The sequence below is a fragment of the Podarcis vaucheri genome (assembly GCF_965113315.1).
Source record: "Podarcis vaucheri genome assembly, chromosome: 3".
NCBI lineage: Eukaryota > Metazoa > Chordata > Lepidosauria > Squamata > Lacertidae > Podarcis > Podarcis vaucheri.
In genome coordinates, this window is record NC_138761.1 from 95,015,511 (window position 1) to 95,032,219 (window position 16,709).

Below are 16,709 nucleotides of genomic sequence, written 5' to 3' on the forward strand. Positions count from 1 at the left end.
CTTAATTCGTTCTGGAGGTCCATTCTTAACCTGAAACTGTTCTTAACCTGAAGCACCACTTTAGCTAATGGGGCCTCCCTTTGCTGCCGCACCGCTGCTGCACGATTTCTGTTCTCATCCTGAAGCAAAGTTCTTAACCCGAGTACTATTTCTGGGTTAGCAGAGTCTGTAACCTGAAGCATATGTAACCCGAGGTACCACTGTATAGATTCTGCCCAGTAGCTAACATCATATCCTGCAGCACAACGTGGCCCAAATCTGGGATACCATCTTCTGGGTCCAAAATGCTGGGCAAGTCACATGACTCATGTGACTTGCGCTTTTTTTTGGGGGGGTGAGATCTCAGCCTAAAACCACACAAGAGCAAGGTGCCCTAAATGGATGCTGTGCTCTCATGGGGGGAAATGGGATGTCTGAGTTTTTTCAGGGCAGTTGACGGGTATGTAACATTCCTTTTTACAAAACTTATTGAATGGAGCAAGGACATGGATTTTTTTAATGCTAAATGGTCTATGTTGCATTCTAGGAAGGTGACATGATTATTTGGCTTAGGAATGGCTCCTCAAGTAATTCCTAGGCTTCAATAAATATTATGCAGATGGTAAGAAAAGGATTGTTTTAATTTTTATGAACTAGCCTGTTCAGCAATTTAATCATTTGTCACTCTTGGCAAAGATTTTAAAAATGTTTTTGTGGGAAGGGGGTCATTGGTTTGTTTTTGTTTTATTTTGTAGTCTCATTCTGTATTTTTCTATTGTGAACCACCCTGGGATCTTCAGATGAAGGATGCTATACAAATTTAACAACAAAATTATCTGTGATAATGTTTTACTTTTTTTTTTTGCTTGCTGTCTCTTCATTCCTTATGCTCATAGATCCCATGTCAAAAAGTTTGTCACAATTAACAAGGCAATAGCACAACATTCACAGTTAAAAAGCAAACTAAGGCAACCTTTAAAATCAGAAATCCAATTTCAAATCTAAACAACCAGCTGCAAAACCTGGAATAACAAACAATTAAAAGCCCCAGTTGGTTGCCTGTCTAAAGAGGAGCCACAGGAAGATAACTCACAGCAGGTAAGACCATTTGCCAGTCAAGCCCAGAATTCACTTTTCTGACTAGTAGTCATTCTCCATAAGGGGTATTTCCTATTAGGTAAAGGTAAAGGGACCCCTGACCATTAGGTCCAGTCATGACCGACTCTGGGGTTACGGTGCTCATCTCGCTTTATTGGCTGAGGGAGCCGGTGTACAGCTTCCGGGTCATGTGGCCAGCATGACTAAGCCGCTTCTGGTGAACCAGAGCAGCGCACGGAAACACCATTTACCTTCCCGCTGGAGCGGTACCTATTTATCTACTTGCACTTTGAGGTGCTTTCGAACTGCTAGGTTGACAGGAGCAGGGACCGAACAACGGGAGCTCACCCTGTCGTGGGGATTCAAACCGCCAAACTTCTGATTGGCAAGTCCTAGGCTCAGTGGTTTAACCCACAGCGCCACCCGTGTCCCTCCTATTAATTTCCTATTACTTGCCAACTAACTAACCTGGTGTTTACCCCTCCCCCTCTACCACCAAAGAGCAATGCGGGTAGTTTGGTTGCAAGTCCATATCTGAGCATGGAGGGTGCAGAAATATTCTCATTTTTAAAAGAGTGTATCTTATGAAATTACGTGACATGGTGGGTAAACAGGACTAGATGCTTTGCTGGTGGGTGAAAACGGCTTAGTTTCAATCATTCACTTCATGTGAAAGATAGGCATCTAAAACCAATCATTCTGCCAAGACATTGAGCTGCACACAATCTTCTAGAAATAATAATGTGAACAAATAAGGATTCTCTGCAACTGGACAAAAAATAAATTGCTTATTGGGCTGAAACTGGAAGTTTGTTTCATTCAGTACCCAGTAGATGGGAACTCAAGACATTTGCAAGTGAATGTTAACATCTGAGAATGTTTGTCTGCTCCCCTGCCCAATGAATGCCAAAGAGGGTGATCTCACTAGTTGCCCCCAAGTGCTTCCCAGGATTGTGGGGCAGGCATCCTGCGGCCTCCTTCAAGGCCAGGTGAGGGTGCAAGCCAACAACAGACCAAGAGACATGCTTGTGAAAATTGGCCACAGTTTGACCAGTCGGTGGGGCTGCATGCAAAGGCTTTGGTTAGGATCTTCTGACCCGAAGTCCAATCTTAATCCCTACACACCTGACAGGGCATTGTATTGGGAGTTATGCAGCACTGGAGACTCAATGTGGCGCAATACTACAGGACTGGGACTGTGAGTAACTTGAGATGGCTATTGACCAGACCAGCCTTCTCAGCCTAGGGCTGGGGACTGTTCACCACTCAAGGCCCCTTAAGGGGTCTATATGCCTATACTCTGCCCAATGCCATTTCCACATCTTCTGAATTTGTGACAGTGAAGGTGAGATGTCTAGCAAACACTTGCTATCAACTGAAAGGCAAAAAACCTCTCAGTCTAGAGCCATTTGTGGTTGAGAGTAAAATTCATTTCCGGCCCTGTAAACCAGAGACCACTGGAAGTTGTTAGGAGATCCTCATTCCTCTCACAGAGCCACGGTTCCCAGAGCTCCCTGGGGCGAGGGACTGATTGTTCAACCACCCTGAGAACTGTAGCTCTGTGAGGGAATGGTGGGTTCTCTGAACATCTCTCAGCACCCTTAACAAACAACAGTTCCCAGGATTCTTGGGGTGGCGGAGCCATGACCGTTTAAAGTGGCATGATACTGCTTTAAATATAGTGCCTCTTGGCTATATGGTATCACTCTCGCACACACATACAGTGGTACCGCAGGTTAAGTACTTAATTCGTTCTGGAGGTCCGTACATAACCTGAAACTGTTCCTAACCTGAAGCACCACTTTAGCTAATGAGGCCTCCTGCTGGGGCTGCGCCGCCGGAGCATGATTTCTGTTCTTATCCTGAAGCAAAGTTCTTAACCTAAAGCACTATTTCTGGGTTAGCGGAGTCTGTAACCTGAAGCATATGTAACCTGAAGCATATGTAACCCGAGGTACCACTGTACACATTTTTGTAATCTAGCATCATGTCATTGAATTTGGCTTTTGCACCGTATACCATATTTTTTGCTCTATAACACGCACCCGACCATAACACGCACATAGTTTTTAGAGGAGGAAAATCCGTAGGTGTGCCACCTGTAGGCATTCCCTCCATAACACGCACAGACATTTCCCCTTACTTTCTAGGAGGAAAAAAGTGAGTGTTATGGTGCAAAAAATACGGTATATAGGAGCTGCAAGTAACGGGGCTCCAAAGGATATATATTACTGGATGCCCCAAGGCATTGGACCAGTGAGGAGATGCTCCTACAAATCAAACTCTCATAATTTATTGTAGGGATGGGAACAATTTTCAGCCCAAGGCTGCATTTCCTTCTGTGCAACTTTCTGAGTGCCAGATCCCAGAGGAAACTTCTTTTGCGGGGGGGGGGGTGACATTTCAAGAAACTGGAGAACGTTTTCTTCTTCTTTTCTTTCTTTCGTTCTCTTTCTTTGTTTCTTTTTCTTTTTTCCTTTTGCACAGCACTAGAGCTGCCAGTGATAGAGGAAACCACTGACATCATTACCGCTAAGGGAAGTTATTGTTGATGGTGGTAATTTAGAGTAAAGAAAAGTAAATCATGAGAGGAAATTGTTGTTGTTGTTAATTTAGACCCTGTCCATCTGGTTGGGTTTCCCCAGCCACTCTGGATGGCTCCCAACAGAATACAGTGGTACCTCAGGTTACATACGCTTCAGGTTACATACGCTTCAGGTTACAGACTCCGCTAACCCAGAAATATTACCTCGGGTTAAGAACTTTGCTTCAGGATGAGAACAGAAATCATGCTCTAGTGGCGCGGCTGCAGCGGGAGGCCCTATTAGCTAAAGTGGTCTTCAGATTAAAAACAGTTTCAGGTTAAGAACAGACCACCGGAACGAATGAAGTACTTAACCCGAGGTACCACTGTATAAAAAATGTGATAAAACATCAAACATTAAAAACTTCCCTAAACAGGGCTGCCTTCAGATGTCTTCTAAAAGGAAAGGCTCCGAACACATCTGTGGTGGTTGTTGTTGTTACTTTGTTAGGGAGCTAGCTGAAAATAAGAAGAAAATCTACGCATTTTCTGCATTTTCAATGTCATTAGAAAATAGGCAGCACCATGATTTGTAACATTAGCATCTGATTGATGTATCGGAATCGCCCAGTGTTGGGCCTAGTGGTGCAGACATTCCTAGCAGACATTAAAGTGTTAACACTTGCCTATACCTGCCATTACAGCTGACTTTCAGCATGAGATGTGACAGGCACATCTCATCCTGGGAATCCCCCAGAGACTCAGGGTGGATATGAATAGCAGTGCTGACTATACGAAAAAGCTCACCTCTCGAACCAGCTGAATCTGTACGAAAATGAATTATTGGCACCCTCCTTCTGAATGTCGGGGATGCTTTAAATAGGTGTATCACAACAAATGTGTGTGAACTGAACAAGATTTGCTATGATTCCCTCACCCCATACCTCCTATAGCATTTACCCCATCAGTAATCAAACCATTGGCAAAAGACTCCATTGTACCCAATTCTGCATACACTAATGAAACTGATGACTTCCTCCTTGTTTCCCATCCTAGAATGATACCACTAGGTATCATTATTCCAAGACTGCAATAAGCAAACAGTTTGTTTCAGGGAACATTGATTCAAGTCAGTAGCTATGTTCCAAAGTTCATAGGCTGAAATCATATGGTGCCATACCCTCCAAAATTTTTGCCCCCAAAATTGGCACCAGGAGAGGAGCGCCAGACCAAAAAAAGGAGGACATTCTGGGGTGCAGAGAGAAGGTGGGATTGGCCTCTGTGAGTCCTGGATGTCCCAAGTTAAATGGGACAGTTATGGGGCATGTGATGCCTGTATATAGGGAAAGCAAGAAGCCCTGAATGGATCCCACAAGCTCTGACTACGGCAGACCAACACAGCTACCTACTTGTAACTTGAAACCGAGAGACAGCAAACCCTCAATCCTCCACTTATAATTTAGTCTGACTCATTCGTGACAATGAGAAATTCACTTAGCATTCTCCATTAGCTTCCAGATTTCTTGAAAAAGAATGGTAACATTTGCTTTCTTTAGAAATAATTAACAACTTAATTATTTTAACAATGCTTTGGAAATGTCAAGTACTTACACTAGATAAATATTGGTTTGCATTCTGGCAGTCTACCTTCATATATAAGTATCCTTTTCTTACTAATAGAGGTGAAGGATGATATTTATGCCAAGACTAGACAGACTGACATTCAAATCATCTACCAGACAAGCTAAGAAGACAAAGCTGAACAGAATTCTAGGTCATCCACAGAGGTAATAGAAACACCGAGAGCTCCAATTTTGTTTTCCAGTTTTGGCTAGAGCAAATCGCTCTTCCAATCTTTGATAGTGTTATTTCTTGGCAGGTGTGCCTTTCAGGAAATCATGTGCATTTTAACATTTAACCAGTATGGATTGAGGAAAGTGATTCCCCCCCCCCCAGAAAAACAACAACAACTGGGGGAACAGTAGGGAAGTTAAAGCTTTTTGTGGGGGAGAGTAGTTTCATCAAACCTCACATGGAACACAAATTTAGAAAATCCAAATCAGGAAGAGGAGTTGGATTTTTGAAAAATAAACAACAGCCATGTTTTAGAGATCTGTGGGTGCCTGCCTGCCCTGCTGCCTCCACCAATGGCCACCAATTTTGGGCACGATCGTGGCCATTTGGAGGAAGATTTTGCCAGAAATCACATGAAATCTCGCAGTGTGTGCAGGGTCTCAAATGGTTGGAGGTAAGATTCCAGCATGTCTGATTAGAACCCCCTAAAAAGTATGTTCCACAGGAACATCTTGAACACATGTAAAAGGATAGGCACCTTTTACATTAAAAAATATATATGTTCAAATGGAGAATCAAAGATACTGTACAAGGAAAGTGTTATATGGGCATTCATTTCCAACATTTACAATGATTTGGAGAAGTATCATGTATTCTGTAAGTTCTCGTGAGCAAGGCAAGATTACATCCCATTTTACCCAGTCCCACCCCATTCCACTCCCCCATTCTGCCCGCTTCTGGGTCCAGAAAGACCTGTGCTTCAGCGATCGTGCATCAATTGGACACATGCAAAATGGTCACTGCCTGTATTTCTGTTCCTGATAACCAAAAATGAATGTGATTCACATGTTGTATGCTTCTTCGATAGCCTCTTGGGACTGTACAAAGCAGGATAGAAGTATTCTAAATAAATAAAAGCACCATTTGCCTGCTTTAGAACTATAATAGGTTGTATCCAATGAGTAGACACATTGAGATCAATAGGCTTCAGTTAGTTATGTGCACTGAATTCAATCAGTCTACTCAAACATAGTGGAATACAACCCTATACTTTTTGAAAACAATTATGTATCAAGCAGGCACAGTACATTTTTTTAAAAAAAAAATCTGCACAAAATACAGAGCTTTATCTGCAGGCTTGTCATCTAATGATCCTCTCATTTCCTTTCCTAATAATTACAATGGGCATTACCTAGAGATGGGTGATTCTCTCTATTTTGATTTCACTCAGTTTCTCATCTTTCCAATCTTAAATTGAGTTCTCCATATTTCCAAATCATCTGATTAAAACAAAAAAAAAAAAAACTTGAGTCCTTGCAAATATCCACCAGCATTTTAGTGGGGAGTTCTGCTAACAGAAGCATTAACTTTTGCCTAACATGCATCTTTTCAAAGCCATTTCCCCTAATGTGGTGCGTTTCTGTATATTATGTTCAGTAACAAATGCATTACCCGAGTATATACTTTTTTTTTTATACACGCTACGAGGCTGGAAAACTTCACTGCAAAACTCAGAGAAGTGTGAATAACATCTGCGTTCTGAGTTGTGCATTGCTTTCGAAAACGCACATTAGGCAGGTTCGCCTTTTAATGTGAACTGAATTGCATTTTTCACCCATTCATGGAATTGACAATGCTTTGTTTGCAGTGTACACTGCCCCTGGTGTGCCTGTGGCATCCACAGCATTATTTCATTTCACCCTCCGTACATCTCTCCTTTCTCTCTTCATGCTTGCCTCACCCCTCACCCCGCATCTCTATTCTTCAAGCTATCTGATGTCAGGAGCCACAGGTGTTTCATCTTCCATCTCCCCATCTGGCTCCATTTAGGTTTCACTAGGGGGCTTTCGTCTTTTAATATACTCATTGTATTAGGGGACAGAGAGGTGTCACAGTATATCGTTCAGATTCCATCACTTCTGAAGTCTTTGCCTGACCTCTCTCCTGGATATCAGATTGTATTCTCTTCCCCCTGTACCATTCTCTTTCCTGTCAGCCCCATGATATATGGCTCTCATATTTTATATTAAGCTTTTGTCACTTTGGCGGAGGTTACCAGCCTTTTTTCTTCCACTTCCCGATATTATTTCCCCCCACATCTCCTTTCCACGCAGAGTGAAGGGTTGGCTGCCATCTGGATCACGGAGGGGTTTTCAATATGCTAATTTATTCCTAAGCAAACACATCTCACACAGCCACATACGCTCTTCTCTGATACACAGAAAGGCAAGAGGACTTCAGTGCCACAGCTCACTAGGCTACTTACTTCCCCTACAAAACAACTCCGCCACCCAAGCCTAATGCATCAAAAAGTATAATTGCCTAGGCAACTTGATTGCTCCCAGGTAGCGCGGCGATAATTGTATAGGAACTTGGAAATCCCACATGGCTAAGAAGCTGCTTCATTTCTCAGTACATTTGACAGGAGAGCAATCGAGAAAAGTTATGCAGTCACTTTTTGGACTTCGACATTGAACAAAATGGATACCCATGGCCTTTCAAAGTATGTGGAGAAAGCGAATAACTGCATCATAATTGCCTCTGGCTTTAATTTGATCTTAAATGCAGTGCTCGATAACAGTTCTAAAACCTCCACAAAACACATTAAGGGGACAGGCTCTCTCACCCGTCTCAGGACTGCATTCCCTATTGTAGATGGGGATTATGTAATTTACTTGGTGCACACATAATCTGATGGATATATATATATATATATATATATATATATATATTTGCACACACACACTATTCAAGCAAATGTGAGATAGAAGAAAGGGCATTAATTGGAAAAAAAGGCTTTGGGGGCCATTTTCCTTGTAATTTTAGGGGGAAAGAAGAGGAATTGCTGACTAAATAGAGGTTGAATGTTCCTATTCCAAGAGTAGGACATTTGATGTTTCTTTTATTTTTTAATATAATAGTGAGATTGGAGGAGATTAATCATGCTGGCCATCTATTACTGTTTAGGATGTGATCAAATGTTTCATTACGGCTTGAGAAATTGCCTATACCACATTTTCAAAGAAACCATCAAGGATACAGATCACTGACTTAGGCAGGCCTGCAAGACATCTCAGAGAGTTAGAAGTCATGATCCGGGTTTCTCTGAAGTCAGCATCCAATTCAGTCAAGTCAGATATTCTCCAGTGGCTACCCAGAGTTAAGTATTTGCCATTAGGTCATAATGTGTGGAATCTTTCTTTTTGTCAAGTATTAAAACGGGATCATTTTATATTATTACTAGATCAGCTGCTTTAGATTCAGCAAGAGTTTTCATCGCTAGGGTCACAATGCAATCCGAGACCGTATTTTTATGCTTTGCCTTAACAGAGGAAGATATGAACTTTCCTCTTTTTGTGATTCAGACAAATCCAGGGAAAACTTACATTTAAATGGGCCAACCCCCCACAAAGCAAATAAAAGCGTCAGATGAGAGTAAATGTGGGATTGCAGCAGGGAAGGAAAGAGTTGAAGCTGCTTTGTTTTAATGTACAGTGGTGCCTCGCAAGACAAAAAGAATCCAGTTTGTGATTCTCTTTGTCTAGTGGTTTTTTCGTCTTGTGAAGCAAGCCCATTGACGGATTAGTGGATTAGCGCTATTAGCGGCTTTTAGCGGCTTTTAGCGGCTTATCTGCTGATTGGATCAGCGGATAAGCGGATAAGTGGCTTAGAAAAAGGGGGGAAGGGGAAAAAACCAGCAGGAACTCGCAAGACATTGTCGTCTTGCGAAGCAAGCCCGTAGGAAATTCGTTTTGCGAAGCACCTCCAAAACGGAAAACGCTTTCGTCTAGCGGGTTTTCCGTCTTGCGAGGCATTCGTCTTGCGGGGCACCACTGTACCTCTCACACAGATTTATATTTGGGATTAATGAAGATACACACAGGAATGTATTTCTTTCTTTCTTTCTTTCTTTCTCTCTCTCTCTCTCTCTCTCTCTCTCTCTCTCTCTCTCTCTCCCTGTGTGTGTGTCTCTTTTTATTTTTATTTTTATTGGTTTGTTTCTTCTCTCTCCCTTTAAATTAGTTTGGTTTTTGCTGTATCTAATGTTGAAAACTCTTAATAAAAATGAACTAGAAAAAATGTTTTAATGTACCTCTCGACCTCAAAATTGTAGAGCAGGAAAAAGGGGCAAAAAGACTCATCAAGGTGCTGTAGCAACAATGCTATAAGGAAAGGTTACACACAACATTCGGGCCTTTTTACTTTTTTTTTTAAAAAAAGGCAAGTACTGGGAGGCATGATACTTGTGTATGAAACCATGCATTGTGGGGTGAGAGAAGTTTTTCTTGTAATAATAGAACCTGTGATCATCTAATGGAGCTGAATGTTGGAAAATTCTGAACAGACGATAAGCAACGCCACTTCACCCAGCACCCAACTACAAGATATAGTTATGGCTACCAACTTGGAAAGCTGTAATGAAGGGCAATGTTCACGAAGGATAAAGCTATCAGTGTCTGCTAGATGTGGTGTCTATGTCCTTCACTGTTGGAAGTGGTATGCCTCTGAAAACCAGTAGCTTGGAATAATAATAAAAGCCTTGATGGATCACACCAAAGGCCCATCGAATCCACCATTTTCATTTCACTTTATTTCATTTCACTTGTAATTTGTTTACTGACTTTCTATATTACTAAACACAAGGCTTTTTTTCTGCCGGAACTCACTTCTGGCACCTCTCAGGTAGAGGTGAGAGAATAAGGGAGGTGTTCCTGCTGAGTTCCAGCACCTCTTTTTCTAGAAAAATAACACTGACCAAACAGAAGGCAGTTTAGAAGCTGAAGAAACAACAAGATTAACATCAAAGATCACACACCTAATAACAATCTGATCCAATACAAAAAAGTCACAATAAAAAACCATAACTTTAAAATAAATAACTTATCTTAAATAAAGCAATATTCAATAATCCATTAGAATATAATGGCAAACAGTAAAAATAAATATCAGCAAATAATAATTAAAAGGTTTGCACTTAGCAATCACAATGAACTATAATCAGTATAAACAATGGCAAGTCAAAATGCATAAAATACAGTGGTACCTCAGATTACATACGCTTCAGGTTACAGATGCTTCAGGTTACAGACTCCGCTAGCCCAGAAATAGTACCTCGGGTTAAGAACTTTGCTTCAGGATGAGAACAGAAATTGTGCTCTGGCAGTGCGGCAGCAGCAGGAGGCCCCATTAGCTAAAGTGGTGCTTCAGATTAAGAACAGTTTCAGGTTAAGAACAGACCTCCGGAACGAATTAAGTACTTAACCCGAGGTACCACTGTACCACAAAACATGCAAAACCATGTAAAAGGATCAAATTGAGAAACAAGGACATACAACTTATAACATTTTTTATATATAAAACAAAACAAAACCCTGTACTCCTCTCTTCCCAGCTGATTCTGCCGTTTTCAGTGTCATGGTCTGGGAAGGGCCCCTAGGGCTGGAGACCAGGGCAAGGCAGATGGGAAAAGCCATTGCTTGGTGGCCATTTTTTTCTCACAGTGGCCAACCAAATGCCCATGGGGAGCCTACAAGCAAGATATGAGTGCAAATCACATGGGGAGAGTGCAAATCAAAAAGGTCCAGTTTATGAGCTGCCTGTGGGGCTTCTGAATGGCCACTGTGAGAACAGAGCGCACAACTCGAAGGGGCTCTTATGTTCTTGATACCATTTTATGCAGTTTTAAAACTTGCCTTTTTGCTGCCTGGTATGTGTTGGGTTTTTGTTTTGTTTTTCAAGATCTATTTTATAACTGCTTTAGTTTGTTTATTCAATGTATGCACCCCCCCATACAGCAAAGCTCTCTGGGTGGTTTACAAACCCATTAAGAATACAATAACAAACCCAAATGTAAACAACAAACACAATAAAAACAGTAAAATCAATTATAAATAATACAAAAAGCCAAAATCCATCTAAAAAGAACATAGGCATAACAGTTCCCTTAAAAGCAGTATAAAACCAGCAGGGGGATAATTTGGCTTTAGTGTTGCTTTCATGCTGTATTTCTTGATTTTGTGAGTTTATTTTGTTTCAATATTTCTATGCACATCACCAGAGAATTGTTTTGGGGTTTTTTAAGACATCCCCCACAGTGATGCATTTTTTAAAAACCCCTGCATGTTCGGTCCAAAACACATTGTAATCTTGGCCCCAGTACCAGAGTTGAAGGAACCCAATTCTCTTTCACAAGGAGCATCTCATTTCTGCTATGTCTGACCACGGGCACTGTCAAGGAAAATGCTGTTTGGCACTGTTGCAAAATCTGACAAAAGTCAGGGCTGTTGAATGATCATAGAAAGCAGCTACGAACCTACATTGCAGACTTGAACCAGTTTATACTGCAGACCTACACATGATTTCTAACAAGTTTCATTGCATTCAGTGCAGCTTACTCCCAGGTCACAGGGATACAGATGGCGCTGTAGTCTAAACCACTGAGCCTATTGGGCTTGTGAGAAGGTTGGCAGTTTGAATCCACGCAATGGGGTGAGCTCCCATTGCACCACCCCAGCTTCTGCCAACCTAGCAGTTCGAAAGCATACCAGTGCAAGTAGATAAATAGGTACCACTCCAGCAGGGAAGTAAATGGTGTTTCAGTGTGCTCTGGCACTCGTCACAGTCCTCCGTGTGCCAGTAGTGGTTTAGTCATGCTGGCCACATGACCCGGAAAGCCGTCTGTGGACAAACGCCAGCTCCCTCGGCCTGAAAAGCGAGGTGAGTGCCTCAACCCCATAGTTGCCTTTGACTGGACTTAACCATCCAGGAGTCCTTTACCTTTTACCTTTACTCCCAAGTCAGGACAAATTCATGGGTAATGTGCACAAGCTGCTAGGAATGTTTTTCTTTGCATGTTTCCAGTTTGCCCCTTCTGGGCTAGCATGCTTGCTGGGCAGAGGGAGGCAACTGCCTCAGGTTGCAGTAGTTTAATGGCAGCATAAGCATGGCTGTTCTCCTTAAATAGCCATCAGTTCTCAGGTGTGTTGGGAGATTCTGTTAACTTGCTGCCAGTGGTGATGTTTGAGTCAGCTCCCAGCCCAGTCACTTTCTGAACATTGAAAGGGGACACCATCTTGTCTTTTGACTCAGGCAGCAAAGTGTCTTGGGCCAGTTCTGCTTCTGGGTTCCTGTAGAATCCCAGTGATTCTGTACGGAATATGGCATTTGCTGAGGGTTGAATAAAGCCTTCTTCTGCTTCTAGAGAGGCCCTGTAGAATCCAATGGGAGCACCATTTCAGGTGCGGGGAAAGAAGAAAGCTTCACATGAAGATTCAGATGTCTGCTACTGGATAGAATCATGACTGTGCACACACACACACAATTCTGGGTTCAGTGGTGCCTGGACAAACTACACTTGCACTGCGCTCTCCTCTGGCAGTGAACCCTAGTGGCCTTTCCTAACAGCAAGGACAGCGCTTAAAACAACACGAGTCAGCTAAATGTAGCTACCCCTTTAATCTCCCACAATGTTCCAAGGAGACACTAATGCATTATGGGAAATAGGAACAGTGGCTAGATCTCTTGATCTGGCACTGCAGGTGGGGCGGGGGGAGAGAAAGATGAGGGCCTAGGTCACCATCAGTAATGGGTCCTATTGGGCTCCTGGTGTTTCTCAAGGTTGCCAGGTGCTGATGCTATTTATTATTATTATTTATTAGATTTATATACCACCCTTAATCACAAAAACTCAGGGCGGTTCGCAATATGCCAGCCCTGCCCCGCTGCATTTTCTAAATGATGACACTGGCTTTCTCACAAAGAATTTCCAGCACTTTACCAAACTGCAGTTCCTAGGATTCTTTGGCCTGTTAGAGTGCTGCAGAATCAGTATAGGCCTATAGCAGGCATAGGCAAACTCCGGCCCTTCAGATGTTTGGGACTACAATTCCCATCATCCCTAGCTAACAGGACCAGTGGTCAGGGATGATGGGAATTGTAGTCCCAAAACATCTGGAGGGCCAGAGGTTGCCTATGCCTGGCTTATAGAGTACAAAGACTCAACATTTCCCTCCCTAGCATTAATCTCCGAAAATTGTTGCAATACATTTGTCCAGGTCAGGAACATGGGCTTTTCAAGTGATGCTCATCTGTTCAGATATTCTTCGCTTTTTAAATATCAGGAATAAGTCTAAAATGTCATTTGCATTTTATTTCCCAAGAAACTCATTTCCTCTCTGAAATGTTTCTTTAAAGAAGAAATATTATTCACACCTACATTATTTGTACGATCCTAATCTATTTATTTTTTTAAAAAAACTCTCTAAATCTTTAAACAAACTGCTAAAGAAATGAGAAAATAACCCTTTCAAACAAAAGTCCGCATTGAATTCCCAGTGGTGCATGTAGGAATTGATTGGCAATTTGATTATACCTTGACAGATAATGGGCTTTATTCAAAGCTAAGCATCCTTCAATTATCCATTATTCAGAGGCAAGCATCCTTCAATTATCTATTCAATCACCTCACCATTTTGATGATTTTTCGAACACACGTCCTCTGCAGTACAACTGGAACATACTGTGTGCATCTAGTCAGCTCAAGCTGATTGTGGTGTAGTTTGATCTTGTAATGGCATGACTAAGGCCTTGCACTTCTTGAGAAATGCCTCCTCTTTGAGTCATAAAATTCCAGTACATACTTCTTTCTTAGCCCTTGGGAATTGGATTTTCCTATGATCCTCAGTGGCATCATTTTGAGCCTGGAGATCATAAGAGGTGGAGGGGAATCACAGAAGTTGATTGTGTTAGAGAACCAGCAATGGCTCTCATTCCAGAGCAGGACTCTCAAAATGTCTCACACTGGTATAAACACACTAGAACCACAATTGTAAGAAGCATAATGAAGTATACAGCTAATGCACAGTCACGTGATGACTATACAGAACATTATCTTATCCCTGCTTGTTGAAATCATGCCTTGCTGAACACTGGCACCCCAAGTTTAGGAGAATCTTTTACAAAGTTGGAATTTTTTAAAAAATGTCCATGTTAGGTTTAGAGCCTCACTTTTTTCTTTAAAGATACAGAGACCTGGCTGTTGGTATCTGTTGGTCCTTCTTCAAATCACTGACTGAAAGCTTTGCACATGCAAGACCAGGTCTATTGCTTATCACTGTTTCATATTTAAAGTACACTTTGACTAGCTTTGCCATTGCTCAGGATGAGGAGACATTGCTAAGAATAATATCACCTTCAATGTGAAAACTGGCTTTTTAAATTTTAATTTATGCTCTTTCTGTGCTGTTTCCACCACAATGGTGATAGTTTTGTGCAAAAGAAAATCACCACATTTTCTACTTTGGCCTCAGCATGCATATTGTAATGTGAAAGGAAGGAGTTATTTAGAGTAAACTATCTGTGCAAAAATAAAATTGTGAATTAGGCCAACCCTCTCCCCAAAGACCTCAACTTTTAATTATGGATGTCCTTTTACCCTCTTAATAAGAGAGTTTCCATTAATGAGTAAAAGGCAACAGAGCCACTTTTTATGTTGCGAGTGTCTCCCACTTGCAATTCTATTAGAGCTGTAACATAAATTGTGCCCATGGAAGAGAATGTTAATTGGATTGCTCAACACCAAAGACATTAGCTGGTGTTTGGCATTCACCAGCTTGGCGGCTTTCATCCCACATAAATGCTACACATCTCAGTTATAAAATGACTAGTAAGGCAGTGCAATCAATATCCTGTCAGATCTATTTAGATGTAGCAGTTCCAAAATAACTTGATGTGCTCAAAGGGGAAAAACAGATATGAAAATCATCCAGGAAATAATGTAAAAGCCAAAATCCTGGCCCCCTGTTGGAACAAGGTGAACACCACCAGTTCACCTCAGTTTATCACCGTTTTAGCAATATTTCACTGATGATTCTGGCTGACAAATTTGAACAAATGTTGGGAGTGGAGGGAAGCAACAGAAATGGCAGGTGGATAAGAATCCAGAGGAATGTTTAGCTTACCTTTCAAGGCACAGCTCTCCAGATTAAAAGAGCATAAAACAACTGAGTATTTTCTAAAAGCTCCATCCCCAATTTAAAATCAGCAGCAGTTAAAAACTAATCAATGGCTACTAAACCTGATTACTATGTTTTACCTCCACTGTTAAAGACAGTATGCTTCTGAATTGTAGTTGCTGGGAACCTCAGAACAGGAGAGAGCTGTTGCCCTGAGCTCTTTCCCTTGCAGGCTTCCCTTGGGCTCCTGAACGGTCGCTGTGAGAACAGGGTGATGAATTAGATGGACCTCTGACCTGATCCAGCAGAGCCCTTCTTAGGTTCTTATTGGCAACACTTATGATTAAGTAGACTGTTACTGGAGTGAGAGGAAGCAAACTGCACAAGCCTACTGTTATATTGCAGGTGAAACCTTAATTCGTGACATATTTTTTTTAAAAAATTATTGCATGTTCATGTTAACCGCAAAGCAGACCTGAGTGGATACTTGCTGTCCAGATATTTCAATAAGTTCAGAAAGGTAAATTAATAGGAATAGTGGTGCAATTACAAGAAGGAATGCTGTTCTTCCATGGTCTTTACAAATCTGATCATGAAAATCTGGCACCATCATGATCATTCACATAGGCACAGTTAACGTGGGTGCTGAGCTTGTCATTTAACCCCCAGACTCTGATGGACCAGCCAACCATGCCCAAAGATTCCTACCAAGATTTCACTGTTAAAAACAGAAGATTAGTTGCCTAACTCACCAACAGTTGAGTCGGCAAGCTAAAGCAACCCTTCCTCTGCCTTCATTCACTCATTGGACATGACATTACAGGGAGATTTGCGAGGAAGGCAAAGGAATGATGAACTGGGATGTTCCAAGGATGCAGTTTGTGGAATATTTTTTAACGTTTGTGGGAGAGTGATGCACGCCCACTTTATTCAATGGTTGTAGACCTAGAAAGTTTAGTATGCTTTAATATACAAATAAAAGATTCCATCACAATTCATGAACTGCACTCATTCCTGTATGCAGATCAACATCCTACTTTGTTGTTGTTGTTGTTTAGTCGTTTAGTCGTGTCCGACTCTTCGTGACCCCATGGACCAGAGCACGCCAGGCACTTCTGTCCTCCACTGCCTCCCGCAGTTTGATCAGACTCATACTGGTAGCTTCAAGAACACCATCCAACCATCTCATTCTCTGTTGTCCCCTTCTCCTTGTGCCCTCCATCTTTCCCAACATCAGGGTCTTTTCCAGGGAGTCTTCTCTTCTCATGAGGTGGCCAAAGTATTGCAGCCTCAGCTTCACGATCTGTCCTTCCAGTGAGCGCTCAGGGCTGATTTCCTTCAGAATGGAGAGGTTTGATCTT